Source organism: Oncorhynchus masou, chromosome 31, assembly GCF_036934945.1.
Source record: "Oncorhynchus masou masou isolate Uvic2021 chromosome 31, UVic_Omas_1.1, whole genome shotgun sequence".
Taxonomy (NCBI): domain Eukaryota; kingdom Metazoa; phylum Chordata; class Actinopteri; order Salmoniformes; family Salmonidae; genus Oncorhynchus; species Oncorhynchus masou.
Window position 1 is genome coordinate 84732452 of NC_088242.1, and position 14601 is coordinate 84747052.

At 43.7% G+C, this 14601-nt stretch overlaps 1 pseudogene; it reads left to right on the forward strand.

The window, feature by feature from the left end:
• LOC135525314 (uncharacterized) overlaps positions 1-12491 on the forward strand; it is an 83835-nt pseudogene extending 71344 nt beyond the window's left edge.
• Positions 12492-14601: the final 2110 nt, after the last annotated feature.

Consider the following 14601-nt stretch of genomic DNA (forward strand, 5'->3'; position numbering starts at 1 on the left):
CTCATTGAAAACATCAGAAGCTCTTCAAAGGTAAATGATTTTATTTATTTGGTTATCTGGTTTTTGTGAAAATGTTGCGTGCTAAATGCTACTCAAAATGCTATGCTAGCTTTGCATACTCTTACACAAATTAGTCCATTTCTATGGTTCAAAAGCATATTTTGAAAATCTGAGATGACAGTGTTGTTAAGAAAAGGCTAAGCTTGAGAGCAGACACATTATTTTCATTTTATTTGCGATTTTCAGAAATCGTTAACGTTGCGTTATGCTAATGAGCCTGAGGCTTTAGTCACAAACCCGGATCCGGGATGGGGAGTTTCAAGAAGTTAAGGAGAAGTGGATCTAAAATTCCATGCATAATAATAATTTATCAATGTTTATTATGAGTATTTCTGGAAATGGATGTGGCTCTCTGCAAAATCACCGGATGTTCTGGAACTACTGAACATAACGCGCCAAAGTGTCATCTGATGAAGATCATCAAATGTTAGTGATTAATTGTATCTCTATTTCTGCTTTTTGTGACTCCTCTCTTTGGCTGGAAAAATGGCTGTGTTTTTCTGTGACTAGGTGCTGACCTATCATAATCATTTGGTGTGCTTTCGTAGTAAAGCCTTTTTGAAATCGGACACTGTGGCAACAAGTTTATCTTTAAAATGGTGTAAAATACTTGTATGTTTGAGGAATTTTAATTATGGGATTTCTGTTGTTTTGAATTTGGCACACTGCAATAACATGTTGAATGCACCGAGCTGTCTGTTTGAACTACTGGCACACAGCTTGGACACCCATGCATACCCCACATGACATGCCACCAGAGGTCTCTTCACAGTCCCCAAGTGCAGAACAGACTATGGGAGGAGCATAGTACCACATAGAGCCATGAATACATGGAACTCTATTCCACATCAAGTAACTCATACCAGCAGTAAATTAGATTTAAAAAACAGATAAAAATACATCTTATGAAACAGCGGGGACTGTGAAGAAACACAAACATAGACACATGCAAACAAACTCACAATAACATATGCACTATACACACATGTACACATGGATTCTGTGTTGTAGATGTGTATGTGGAAGTAGAGTAGAGGCCTGAGGGCACACACTTAATATGTTGTGAAATCTGTTATGAATGTATTGTAATGTTTTTTTAAATGTATGACTGCCTTAATTTAGCTGGACCCTTGGATCCATAATAAATACAAAATGTTGAATAACAGGTGGATATTAATGTGTTCCAGGACAGCATGGATTTGTGAAAGGGCATACAGGGCCCAAGTGGTGTACTCAGCACACCAGGATTTTGTTTCCAAAAATCAATCTCCATTTGTAGTGGTCTGAGGTCTGACAAGGTAATGTTGAAAACATGGGCATAGAGAGTGCTTCTAGTTCTTTTTAGGTGCTGTTTGGTAGCTGACAACTCTCTGTGGATTGCCTCTGTGGGACTCGTCGATGGGTTAGAGAATTGGTGCAGTGTGAGCCTGTTCTGAGTGCAGTAGCCTAGTTTGGTGGTGAACTGCTACAGACCTATATCTATCCTACCCTGCCTTTCTAAGGTCTTTGAAAGTCAAGTTAACAAACAGATTACCGACCATTTAGAATCCCACCGTACCTTCTCCGCTATGCAATCTGGCTTCCGATCTGGTCATGGGTGCACCTCAGCCACGCTCAAGGTACTAAACAATATCATAACTGCCATCGATAAGAGACAACACTGTGCAGCCATATTCATCAACCTGGCCAAGGCTTTCGACTCTGTCAACCACCACATTCTTATTGGCAGACTCAACAGCCTTGGTTTCGCAAATCACTGCCACGCCTGGTTTACCAACTACTTCTCTGATAGAGTTCAGTGTGTCAAATTGGAGGGCCTGTTGTTCGGACCTCTGGCAGTCTCTATGGGGGTGCCACAGGGTTCAATTCTCAGGCCGACTCTCTTCTTTGTATACATCAATGATGTCGCTCTTGCTGCTGGTGATTCTCTGATCCACCTCCACGTAGACGACACCATTCTGTACACTTCTGGCCCTTCTTTGGACACTGTGCTAACCTCCAGACGAGCTTCAATGCCATACAAATCTCCTTCCATGGCCTCCAACTGCTCTTAAATGCAAGTAAAACTAAATGCATGCTCTTCAACCGATCGCTGCCAACACCTGCCCGCCCGTCCAGCATCACTACTCTGGACGCTTCTGACCTAGAATATGTGGACAACTACAAATACCTAGGTGTCTGCTTAAACAGTAAACTCTCCTTCCAGACTCACATTAAGCATCTCCAATCCAAAATTACATCTAGAATCGGCTTCCTATTTCGCAACAAAGCATCCTTCACTCATGCTGCCAAACATACCCTCGTAAAACTGAGCATCCTACTTATCCTCGACTTTGGTGATGTCATTTAAAAAATAGCCCTCAACACTCCACTCAACAAATTGGATGCAGTCTATCACAGTGCCATCCGTTTTGTCACCAAAGCCCTATATACTACTCACCACTGCGACCTGTACGCTCTCGTTGGCTGGCCCTCGCTTCATACTCATCGCCAAACCCACTGGCTCCAGATCATCTACAAGTCTTTGCTAGGTAAAGCCCCGCCTTATCTCAGTTCACTGGTCCCCATAGCAGCACCCACCCACATAACTCGCTCCAGCAAGTATATTTCTGGTCACCCCAAAGCCAATTCCTCCTTTGGCCGCCTCTCCTTCCAGTTCTCTGCTGCCGATGACTGAAACGAACTGCAAAAATTGCTGAAGCTGGAGCCACTTATCTCCCTCACTAACTTCAAGCACCAGCTGTCAGAGCAGCTCACAGATCACTGCACCTGTACATAGACCATCTGTAAACAGCCCATCCAACTACCTCATCCCCATACTGTATTTATTTATCTTGCTCCTTTGCACCCCAGTATCTCTACTTGCACATTCATCTTCTGCACATCTACCATTCCAGTGTCTAATTGCTATATTGTAATTACTTCTCCACCATGGCCTATTTAATGCCTTACCTCCCTTATCTTACCTCATTTGCACTCACTGTATATAGATTTTTATTTTTTCTACTGTATTATTAACTGTATGTTTGTTTATTCCATGTGTAACTCTGTGTTGTTGCATGTGTCAAACTGCTTTGCTTTATCTTGGCCAGGTTGCAGTTGTAAATGAGAACTTGTTATCAACTAGCCTACCTGGTTAAATAAAGGTGAAAAATAAATAAATAAAAATAAACTGTGCTTTGTGCAGTGGGGCTGTGTGAGCTTGTGACGGAGACACTGAGTGAGTGAGGGCTGAAGAACCCACTGGCCTAGTCTTTGTGGAGACGGTTTTTCCTGAGTTCATCTGGTCTTTTGCTCCAGCCTCTAACACTCATTTTTTAAAGGTGTGTGTGTGTGTGTATGAATGAATCTTGTTTGATTAATAGTGAGTTGTCTCCCTCTTTGTTGTTATGAGAGACCTGTCATGTCTTTTACAGTCTCCACGTGGCTTCAATAGAACAGTGTAATCTGGTTACGAACAACAAAGGATTTGTGAGATTTTGTGATGATGTTAGCGCTAATACCAGGCTAATATCATCCATGTATAATATCAACATCAATGTAGTATGACTCAGACCCAGTGGTGCTGTCAATCAACCTCACACAACCAGAGGATGGCCCATAGAGCCTCAGGAGGACCTAGCTTCTAAAGGACCCCATTGTATTCAGGTCAATAGTACCTCTCAACATCATCACGTTACAGGGGCATATCATGAACTTTGATCTGGAAAATTACATTTACAACCCTGTAAGGACTTTAGTAAGCCTCACACACAGCATGGCATTGTGTGTGTTATCCGAGCCCTTCGTTTGGCTGAGACATGGTGCGTTAGGATTACAGTGAGCCATGCTGGAGCTGCACTGTGCTGTGTGTGTGCATGTGTTTCTCTCAGTATGACTTGGTTTTCTTTGTCAGCTGTCTCTCTGCAGCCTCTCATTGCTAGAGTTCATAACCAGGATTTGGACATTTTCACTTAGGGGTGTACTCACTTTTGTTGCCAGCGGTTTAGACATTAATGGCTGTGTGTTGAGTCATTTTGAGGGGACAGCAAATTTACACTGTTATACAAGCTGTACACTCACTACTTTACATTGTAGCAAAGTGTCATTTCTTCAGTGTTGTCACATGAAAAAATATACTCAAATATTTACAAAAATGTGAGGGGTGTACTCACTTTTATGATATACTGTATACTCTGGGTTGTTCATTAGACCTGTTCTGTCATTTTTCTTTTCTTGTTTAGATTTTTAAAATTATTTTTGTATTTGTATTGTATTTGCGATACATTCTACTGCCCTTTTGGTGCTAGTACTTCACCTGCTATAACACCTGCAAATATGTGTAAGCGACCCAAAAACGTTTGATTTGATTTGATTAGATTAACACTATGCATGTTCCGTCCAAGCTCATAAGAGCAGCTTGACATATTACAGCATGTCACATTTGTGAGTGACTAATGGGAGGCTATGTAATTAACATAATATTACATCACATCAAGTGTCTTTTCCCTTGAATTCTATTTCATACGAGATTACTCTGACAGCCAAAATGATTGTGAACCAGTGAATAACCTTGAAACGGTCATAATAATCCATAAAGTTTCAGTTTAAAGTGTGTAAGTAAGACTGATTGCCACAGGATGGATGGCAAATTTGACCAGTTAATAGGGGAACTGTAAAACACAAACAACAAAAAGAAAGCAGGAAATTGTTCTTCACAGTGTCATGTCTGCTTCTGCGTTTCTGCCCGCATCCGGTGTCCTGCTGGTCTGTGATATGTGCCAACTGAGGAAGTAAAAAGTTAACAAAAAACTGTGAACTTCCTTCTGACTAACAAACATTGAGGCTGACAGATGCAGTACCGTACAATGCATCATGGTACAATACATCATAGCACTGAGCCTCATTAGAATCAGCTGATATTCTGAGGAACTGGGCCTCTTTTGACACCCAATGGCTATCTAGTTTCAGTTGACAGGTACAGACTAACATTTTCAGTATTCATAATCAAAAATCTAACATTTGTTTTGCTTCCATTTTTGACTATGATGATAAGAGGATGTGTAGTTTTAATAGAGAAAGCAAAGCTATATGTAAGGTGTGAAACGAGGAGACATCAGACAACTGACCAAGTTTACTGTATCATCTTAGCGTCATCGCTGGCCAAGGAGAGATCAGGGACTTCATCCAGACCAAACGTCTCTTTATAAAGTCTCTCTGTGGAGGTGAGAAAATTCTTTGGCTTTCTTTAGGCATGCACATATCTCCCATTCTTACATCCACTCAGAGGTTGCAAGCAACTGAGGGAGAGCTTAAATCGCTATGTGTGGAAAATATGAATCCATCAGAACTCAGAGAAGTTAGCTTGCTGACCCAGTGCCCATCATAATACTTCTATGACCGCCCTACAGCTGCCCCAGTGGGATGAAGCCTTGATCAAATACTTAGAAGTTTGATCAGAGATTTATGGTAACTTCAATCTGTGAATCACCTGTGTGTAATGTATGATAAATGCATGTATACATCCATATTAAGCTCTTCTAGTGACCATTAGCTGTTATAAATAATTATACAGAACATTGGAGGTCTTAAATGTACAGTTCCTGTAAATCCTTTAAACTGGGTCAAGGAACAACTTTTCTAGTAGTATAGGTAGTATTTATTGGGATCCCCAATTATTCTTCCTGGAGTCCAAAAAGGAAATTAAACACACTAAATAGAAGACATAAAATATATAATATAATAATATACATAACACTACATAATATCCTGCCTCTGCCTCACGCTTCAGAAACAGGAGATGGCTCCTGCCCTATGCGCCAATTCCGCTCCCACAAGTCAAGGCTCATGCAAGGCCACCCACCTAGATGATACAATACATAACACAGTGTAAATTACAATACAGAATATATCAAAATAGCTGTGTCTCTTCACAGTCCCCGGTGTGCCGTAAGGTGTTCTTTATCAGTTGTAGTGTTGACCCAGTCAATACAATTTGCTTTGACATTACTATGTCTTCCTGAATGGGAAGACTGAGGCATTGCATACAGATCCATTTTATTATCAATTATCCTTCTTTCCATTCCAAGCCCATTCAAGATATGCAGGGCTCTGAAAAGCATGTTTTATGTGCTTTGTCATAACGGTTTAAGATACACAGCATAGGCTATTGAGGAAGTTGATATTGTTATTGATAGAATTTTCGGGGATGTTGATTCAATGTACAATTGTTGAGCAAACTCACAACAAAAAGTTTTTGTGTGAACATTTTGTTGAACAAACTCACAATCCTATTGCAGCTGGTTGCCTTACAATTGTACGTTGAATCAACATCCTTTATTTTTTTTGCAATGACAGCAGCCATCCCTCAGGAGTGCTTCCTGTAACAATATCTTCTCAATGAACACCAGACATTTAAATAGTGTCATAAAATGGCTTGCGTGTATGTAGTTCATGATCTTTGTGGTGTAATTATGCATGAAAGCACTATATACAAATAAAGCCTATCAGTATTGTCAAAATGTAAAATATACTACAGTAGCTAACTGAAATTGAATATGATTTCTGAATATTTGAATATGAGCTGCTCGACAGCTGGGAGGATATGGTGGGCTGTGTACGATACGCTGTGCGTTCACTGCTGATGAGTTGATGATGGTCACAGAGTTAAACAGAGTATGAAAACACCATCTCCCATGGACGGACGTGACGGCCATCTTAACTTGTCCAGCACAGCACAGGTAGTAGAGTCAATGGGGAAATTGCTGGAGACCTACTGTGGCCCTTCTCTCAGTCCCACACTGACAGTATGATCCCATGTTTCCTAGTGGTCTTTAGTTGTAGGGCCAGAGGCGTAAACCGACATATTACATAAAGTATTAACCAAACAGCATTTGTCATTATAACTTGTTGTTTTATGCCTATGAAGTCTCTGTGTGTGAGTGAGGAAAGAATCCTAACAGGATAAGGTTGATTTATAAGATACATGGTCGTGTTCCCTAAAAGCAGCATTTCCATCATCACTCCTCATCTTCACTGGGGCTCTGAATAGACCAGCCACAGATGTGTTGAGCTTGTGATTAACGGCACAATGGTCTGTTTGTTGCTGCCTCTCTCTCTCCACCTGGGCCTCTGTAGATGGAATCATCCCTGGCAGCACTCATGACCAGCTTGAATCAGCCCTTCTGTTTGGGTCTGTTAATGATGTTGTCATTTCTATGGTACCTTCTGTCTTTATCCACTCTGATCTACCTGGCTTGGCTTTAGCTAAAGATCCATTTGAACAGCTGGACGTGTTAGTAAGGATGTTAGTGCCTTGCCTTGCTTAAGGGTATACAGACCCACGAGCCACTGTGGCCCCTCATGATCAAATCAAATCAAATTGTATTTATCACATGCGCCGAATACAACAGGTGTAGACCTTACAGTCAAATGCTTACTTACAAGCCCTTAACCAACAATGCAGTTTTAAGAAAATACCTTTAAAAAAGTAGGAGATAAGAATAACAAATAATTAAAGAGCAGCAGTAAATAACAATAGCGGGGCTATATATGAGTTCTGTTTTTTTGGGGTCCTCACCACCATCAAAGTTGCCCATCCTTGCACTACACTAAAGATTAGTCCCTACTGAGCTCTCTGTGTGTGTATACAGTTGAAGTCGAAAGTTTACATACACTTAGGTTGTAGTCATTAAAACGGATTTTTCAACGACTCCACAAATTTCTTGTTAAAACCTCTCTGGGACATGTGGGACGCTAGCGTCCCAATTGGCCAAAAGCCAGAGAAAATGCAAATAAATTCCTGTAAAAATCAAACTTTCATGAAATCACACATGTAAGATAACAAATTAAAGCTACACGTGTTGTGAATCCAGCCAACATGTCAGATTTGAAAAAAAAATAAAATCGGCGAAAGCAAACGATGCTATTATCTGAGCATAGCACCATAGTAAACAAAAGAGAGAACATTTCAACCCTGCAGGCGTGACACAAAACGCAGAAATAAAAATATAAATCATGCCTTACCTTTGATGAGCTTCTTCTGTTGGCACTCCAATATGTCCCATAAACATCACAAATGGTCCTTTTGTTTGATTAATTCCATCCATATATCTCAAAACCTACCTGTAAACTTTGCCAAAACATTTCAAACTATTTTTGTAATACAAATTTAGGAATTTTTTAAAGTAAATAATCAATAAAATTGAAGATGGGATGATCTGTGTTCAATACAGGAAGAAAACAAACTCAAGCATGCTTTCTGGTCTTGCGCCTCTATCAAACAGTACACATGAAGTAACAATCGTTCAAGATGGCCGTACTTCTTCATTACAAAGGAATAACCTCAACCAATTTCTAAAGACTGGTGACATCCAGTGGAAGTGGAAAGAACTGCAAGCACGTCCCTTAGAAATGTGGATTCCCAATGAAAATTTCATTGAAAACAGGGTGAAAAAATCTGAATGTTTCTCCTCGGGGTTTCGTCTGCTACATAAGTTCTGTTATACTCCACAGACATGATTCAAACAGTTTTAGAAACTTCAGAGTGTTTTCTATCCAAATATACTAATAATATGCATATCTTATCTTCTGGGGATGAGTAGCAGGCAGTTGAAATTGGGGATGCTTTTCATCCAAATGCTGCCCCATATCCTAGAGAAGTTGTTTAACAAACTATAGTTTTGGCAAGTCGGTTAGGATGTCTACTGTGTGCATGTGTGCAAAAAATTGTAGAACACCACAAGTCTGGTTCATCTTCGGGAGAAATTTCCAAATGCCTGAAGGGACCACGTTCATCTGTACAAACAATAGTATGCAAGTATTAACACCATGGGACCACGCAGTCGTAATACCGCTCAGGAAGGAGACGCGTTCTGTCTCCTAGAGATGATTGTGCTTTTGTGCGAAAAGTGCAAATCAATTCCAGAACAACAGCAAAGGACCTTGTGAAGGTGCTGGAGGAAACAGGTTCAAAAGCATCTATATCCACAGTAAAACAAATCCTATATCGCCATAACGTGAAAGGCTGCTCAGCAAGGAAGAAGCCACTGCTCCAAAACCGCGATAAAAAAACAGACTACGGTTTGCAACTGCACATGGGGACAAAGATCATACTTTTGGGAGACCATCGTTATGTTTGGAGGAAAAAGGGGGATGCATGCAAGCTGAAGAACACCATCCCAACCATGAAGCACGGGGGTGACAGCATCATGTTGTGGGTGTGCTTTGCTGCAGGAGGGACTGGTGCACTTCACAAAATAGACGGCATCATGAGGCAGGAAAATTATGTGGCAATATTGAAGCAACATCTCAAGACATCAGTCAGGAAGTTAAAGCTTTGGGTCTTCCAAATGGACAATAACCCCAAGCATACTTCCAAAATTGTGGCAAAATTATTTAAGGACAACAAAGTCAAGGTATTGGAGTGGCCATCACAAAGCCCTGACCTCAACCCTATGACAATTTGTGGGCAGAACTGAAAAAGTGCATGCGAGCAAGGAAGCCTACAAACCTGACTCAGTTACACCAGCTCTGTCAGGAGGAATGGGTCAAAATTCACCCAACTTATTGTGGGAAGCTTGTGGAAGGCTACCTGAAATGTTTGACCCAAGTTAAACATCTGGTGGTCCCAGCGCGCACGACCCACGTGGAGTTCCAGGTCTCCGGTAGCCTCTGGAACTGCCGATCTGTGGCCAACAAGGCAGAGTTCATCTCAGCCTATGCCTCCCTCCAGTCCCTCGACTTCTTGGCACTGACGGAAACATGGATCACCACAGATAACACTGCTACTCCTACTGCTCTCTCTTCGTCCGCCCACGTGTTCTCGCACACCCCGAGAGCTTCTGGTCAGCGGGGTGGTGGCACCGGGATCCTCATCTCTCCCAAGTGGTCATTCTCTCTTTCTCCCCTTACCCATCTGTCTATCGCCTCCTTTGAATTCCATGCTGTCACAGTTACCAGCCCTTTCAAGCTTAACATCCTTATCATTTATCGCCCTCCAGGTTCCCTCGGAGAGTTCATCAATGAGCTTGATGCCTTGATAAGCTCCTTTCCTGAGGACGGCTCACCTCTCACAGTCCTGGGCGACTTTAACCTCCCCACGTCTACCTTTGACTCATTCCTCTCTGCCTCCTTCTTTCCACTCCTCTCCTCTTTTGACCTCACCCTCTCACCTTCCCCCCTACTCACAAGGCAGGCAATACGCTCGACCTCATCTTTACTAGATGCTGTTCTTCCACTAACCTCATTGCAACTCCCCTCCAAGTCTCCGACCACTACCTTGTATCCTTTTCCCTCTCGCTCTCATCCAACACTTCCCACACTGCCCCTACTCGGATGGTATCGCGCCGTCCCAACCTTCGCTCTCTCTCCCCCGCTACTCTCTCCTCTTCCATCCTATCATCTCTTCCCTCTGCTCATACCTTCTCCAACCTATCTCCTGATTCTGCCTCCTCAACCCTCCTCTCTTCCCTTTCTGCATCCTTTGACTCTCTATGTCCCCTATCCTCCAGGCCGGCTCGGTCCTCCCCTCCCGCTCCGTGGCTCGACGACTCATTGCGAGCTCACAGAACAGTGCTCCGGGCAGCCGAGCGGAAATGGAGGAAAACTCGCCTCCCTGCGGACCTGGCATCCTTTCACTCCCTCCTCTCTACATTTTCCTCCTCTGTCTCTGCTGCTAAAGCCACTTTCTACCACTCTAAATTCCAAGCATCTGCCTCTAACCCTAGGAAGCTCTTTGCCACCTTCTCCTCCCTCCTGAATCCCCCCCCCTCCTCCCTCTCTGCAGATGAATTCGTCAACCATTTTGAAAAGAAGGTCGACGACATCCGATCCTCATTTGCTAAGTCAAACGACACCGCTGGTTCTGCTCACACTGCCCTACCTCTTTCTCCCCTCTCTCTCCAGATGAAATCTCGCTTCTTGTGACGGCCGGCCGCCCAACAACCTGCCCGCTTGACCCTATCCCCTCCTCTCTTCTCCAGACCATTTCCGGAGACCTTCTCCCTTACCTCACCTCGCTCATCAACTCATCCCTGACCGCTGGCTACGTCCCTTCCGTCTTGAAGAGAGCGAGAGTTGCACCCCTTCTGAAAAAACCTACACTCGACCCCTCCGATGTCAACAACTACAGACCAGTATCCCTTCTTTCTTTTCTCTCCAAAACTCTTGAACGTGCCGTCCTTGGCCAGCTCTCCCGCTATCTCTCTCAGAATGACCTTCTTGATCCAAATCAGTCAGGTTTCAAGACTAGTCATTCAACTGAGACTGCTCTTCTCTGTATCACGGAGGCGCTCCGCACTGCTAAAGCTAACTCTCTCTCCTCTGCTCTCATCCTTCTAGACCTATCGGCTGCCTTCGATACTGTGAACCATCAGATCCTCCTCTCCACCCTCTCCGAGTTGGGCATCTCCGGCGCGGCCCACGCTTGGATTGCGTCCTACCTGACAGGTCGCTCCTACCAGGTGGCGTGGCGAGAATCTGTCTCCTCGCCACGCGCTCTCACCACTGGTGTCCCCCAGGGCTCTGTTCTAGGCCCTCTCCTATTCTCGCTATACACCAAGTCACTTGGCTCTGTCATAACCTCACATGGTCTCTCCTATCATTGCTATGCAGACGACACACAATTAATCTTCTCCTTTCCCCCTTCTGATGACCAGGTGGCGAATCGCATCTCTGCATGTCTGGCAGACATATCAGTGTGGATGACGGATCACCACCTCAAGCTGAACCTCGGCAAGACGGAGCTGCTCTTCCTCCCGGGGAAGGACTGCCCGTTCCATGATCTCGCCATCACGGTTGACAACTCCATTGTGTCCTCCTCCCAGAGCGCTAAGAACCTTGGCGTGATCCTGGACAACACCCTGTCGTTCTCAACTAACATCAAGGCGGTGGCCCGTTCCTGTAGGTTCATGCTCTACAACATCCGCAGAGTACGACCCTGCCTCACACAGGAAGCGGCGCAAGTCCTAATCCAGGCACTTGTCATCTCCCGTCTGGATTACTGCAACTCGCTGTTGGCTGGGCTCCCTGCCTGTGCCATTAAACCCCTACAACTCATCCAGAACGCCGCAGCCCGTCTGGTGTTCAACCTTCCCAAGTTCTCTCACGTCACCCCGCTCCTCCGCTCTCTCCACTGGCTTCCAGTTGAAGCTCGCATCCGCTACAAGACCATGGTGCTTGCCTACGGAGCTGTGAGGGGAACGGCACCGCAGTACCTCCAGGCTCTGATCAGGCCCTACACCCAAACAAGGGCACTGTGTTCATCCACCTCTGGCCTGCTCGCCTCCCTACCACTGAGGAAGTACAGTTTCCGCTCAGCCCAGTCAAAACTGTTCGCTGCTCTGGCCCCCCAATGGTGGAACAAACTCCCTCACGACGCCAGGACAGCGGAGTCAATCACCACCTTCCGGAGACACCTGAAACCCCACCTCTTCAAGGAATACCTAGGATAGGATAAAGTAATCCTTCTCACCCCCCCCCTTAACAGATTTAGATGCACTATTGTAAAGTGGCTGTTCCACTGGATGTCAGAAGGTGAATTCACCAATTTGTAAGTCGCTCTGGATAAGAGCGTCTGCTAAATGACTTAAATGTAATGTAAATGTAAATGTAAACAATTTAAAGGCAATGCTACCAAATACTAATTGAGTGTATGTAAACTTCTGACCCACTGGGAATGTGATGAAAGAAATACAATCTGAAATAAATCATTCTCTCTACTATTATTCTGACATTTCACATTCTTAAAATTAATGTAAAATAAATGTGAAAGACTGAGTTTACATGTACTTGGCTAAGGTGTATGTAAACTTCTGACTTCAACTGTATGCATGTATATGTGTGTCTAATGGGGATAAGGTAGTAATGCAGAGGGGGTAGCACTCAGATAGACAGACAGACAGTCCCTAATGAGCTTTAGCACAATCTGCTCCCTGACGCATTATCACTGCACCAAGAACACAGGATGTGTACAAATGCCGCCGTAATCCTCACTTCATTGATTCCTCACGAACACTCCGTCTGTGAAGAAGCCTGGGAGATGACTTCATTAATTCTTCTTTATTAATGTTCTTCTTCACTCACAACTTCTGCTGTGGCCGTCTGTGCTGGGAGTACATGGGGGCAACCTGGGACACATTCCCTTTATCGCCACTTCCTAGAATGCAGGAGGATTAGATCCTAGGGGGGTTCCTTAAAGGACCCCATTTGAGTGGTGGTCGCATTACCCACCCAGCAGTCTTAGAGCAATGAGATTAGAGTAGGGCCCGTCTAAATTTAGCCTGTTCAAAAAAGAACAGACAAACACAAATATATTTCTTTTTAACTAAATGGTGGCGAGAGGAAGGGCACACACTGACACATCGCATGGGGTTCCTGGCATATACCGAGAAAGAGAGAGAACATGTTCGTGTCCTGAAGTATTAGATCATGCTCTAACTCCACCGTCTCTGAAGCAAATTGCATATGGCAATTTAGGGGTGGTCTTAATCTTAAAATCATATGAGGATGATACTGTATTCAGGTGAGATATTTCACATAGTACCTTTCATGTACTTATTAACTGGATTACCCATTGATGTATGCATATTCTGACCATAGAGACACACATTTTCACATTTCAACTTCAGCATTTCAACGTCAACTTCCCTCCTCTATTCTTCTTTGTTCTCCTCACCTCCGCCTTCTCCTCTTCCTCCTGCCCCATTCCTCCTCCTCTTTAGTCCAGGCCTCCTAAATCGTGTTAGCTCATCTAAGGAGCTCAGTGGCTATGTTGTATACACTGTATCTCCTGCCATGAACAAAACAGCTGCTCGTGTTTTAATTAAAGTTCTAACCAGCTTTTAAAGCTATACTGTATTTGTTTACCATTACATAAAAGTAAAAAAAGATTAAAAAAAGCTTAGATTTTGGGTTTTGATGGGGTAAGAATAAGCACATGAGGCATTTATAAGTTATATGCTTCAATAATTGATGACTATCATTGAATTAGAAGTACAATGGATGTACCAATCCTGGATTTCCCTTTTCATTTTTTGTCCCCCATTCACATCAATGCATGAATGAGTGGAAGTTTGTCTTGTGGAAGTGTGTCCCTATTTGAACTCTGACATACCCTATACACATAAATGACATACATCATGCACGCATATCAACCATCTATTGATTACAGGATGTGCTAACAGAAAGTGAATTACTGACAGCAGTTTCACCTTCACCGAGCATGTTAACCCTCGCAAGGCTGCCGGCCCAGACGGCATCACTAGCCACGTCCTCAGAGCATGCGTAGACCAGCTGGCTGGTGTGTTTACGGACATATTTAATCAAACCTTATCCCAGTCTGCTGTTCCCACATGCTTCAAGAGGGCCAACGTTGTTCCTGTTCCCAAGAAAGCTAAGGTAACTGAGCTAAATGACTATCGCCCCGTAGCGCTCACTTCCGTCGTCATGAAGTGCTTTGAGAGACTAGTCAAGGACCATATCACCTCCACCCTACCTGACACCCAAGACACACTCCAACTTGCTTACCAACCCAATAGGTCCACAGACGATGCAATCACACTG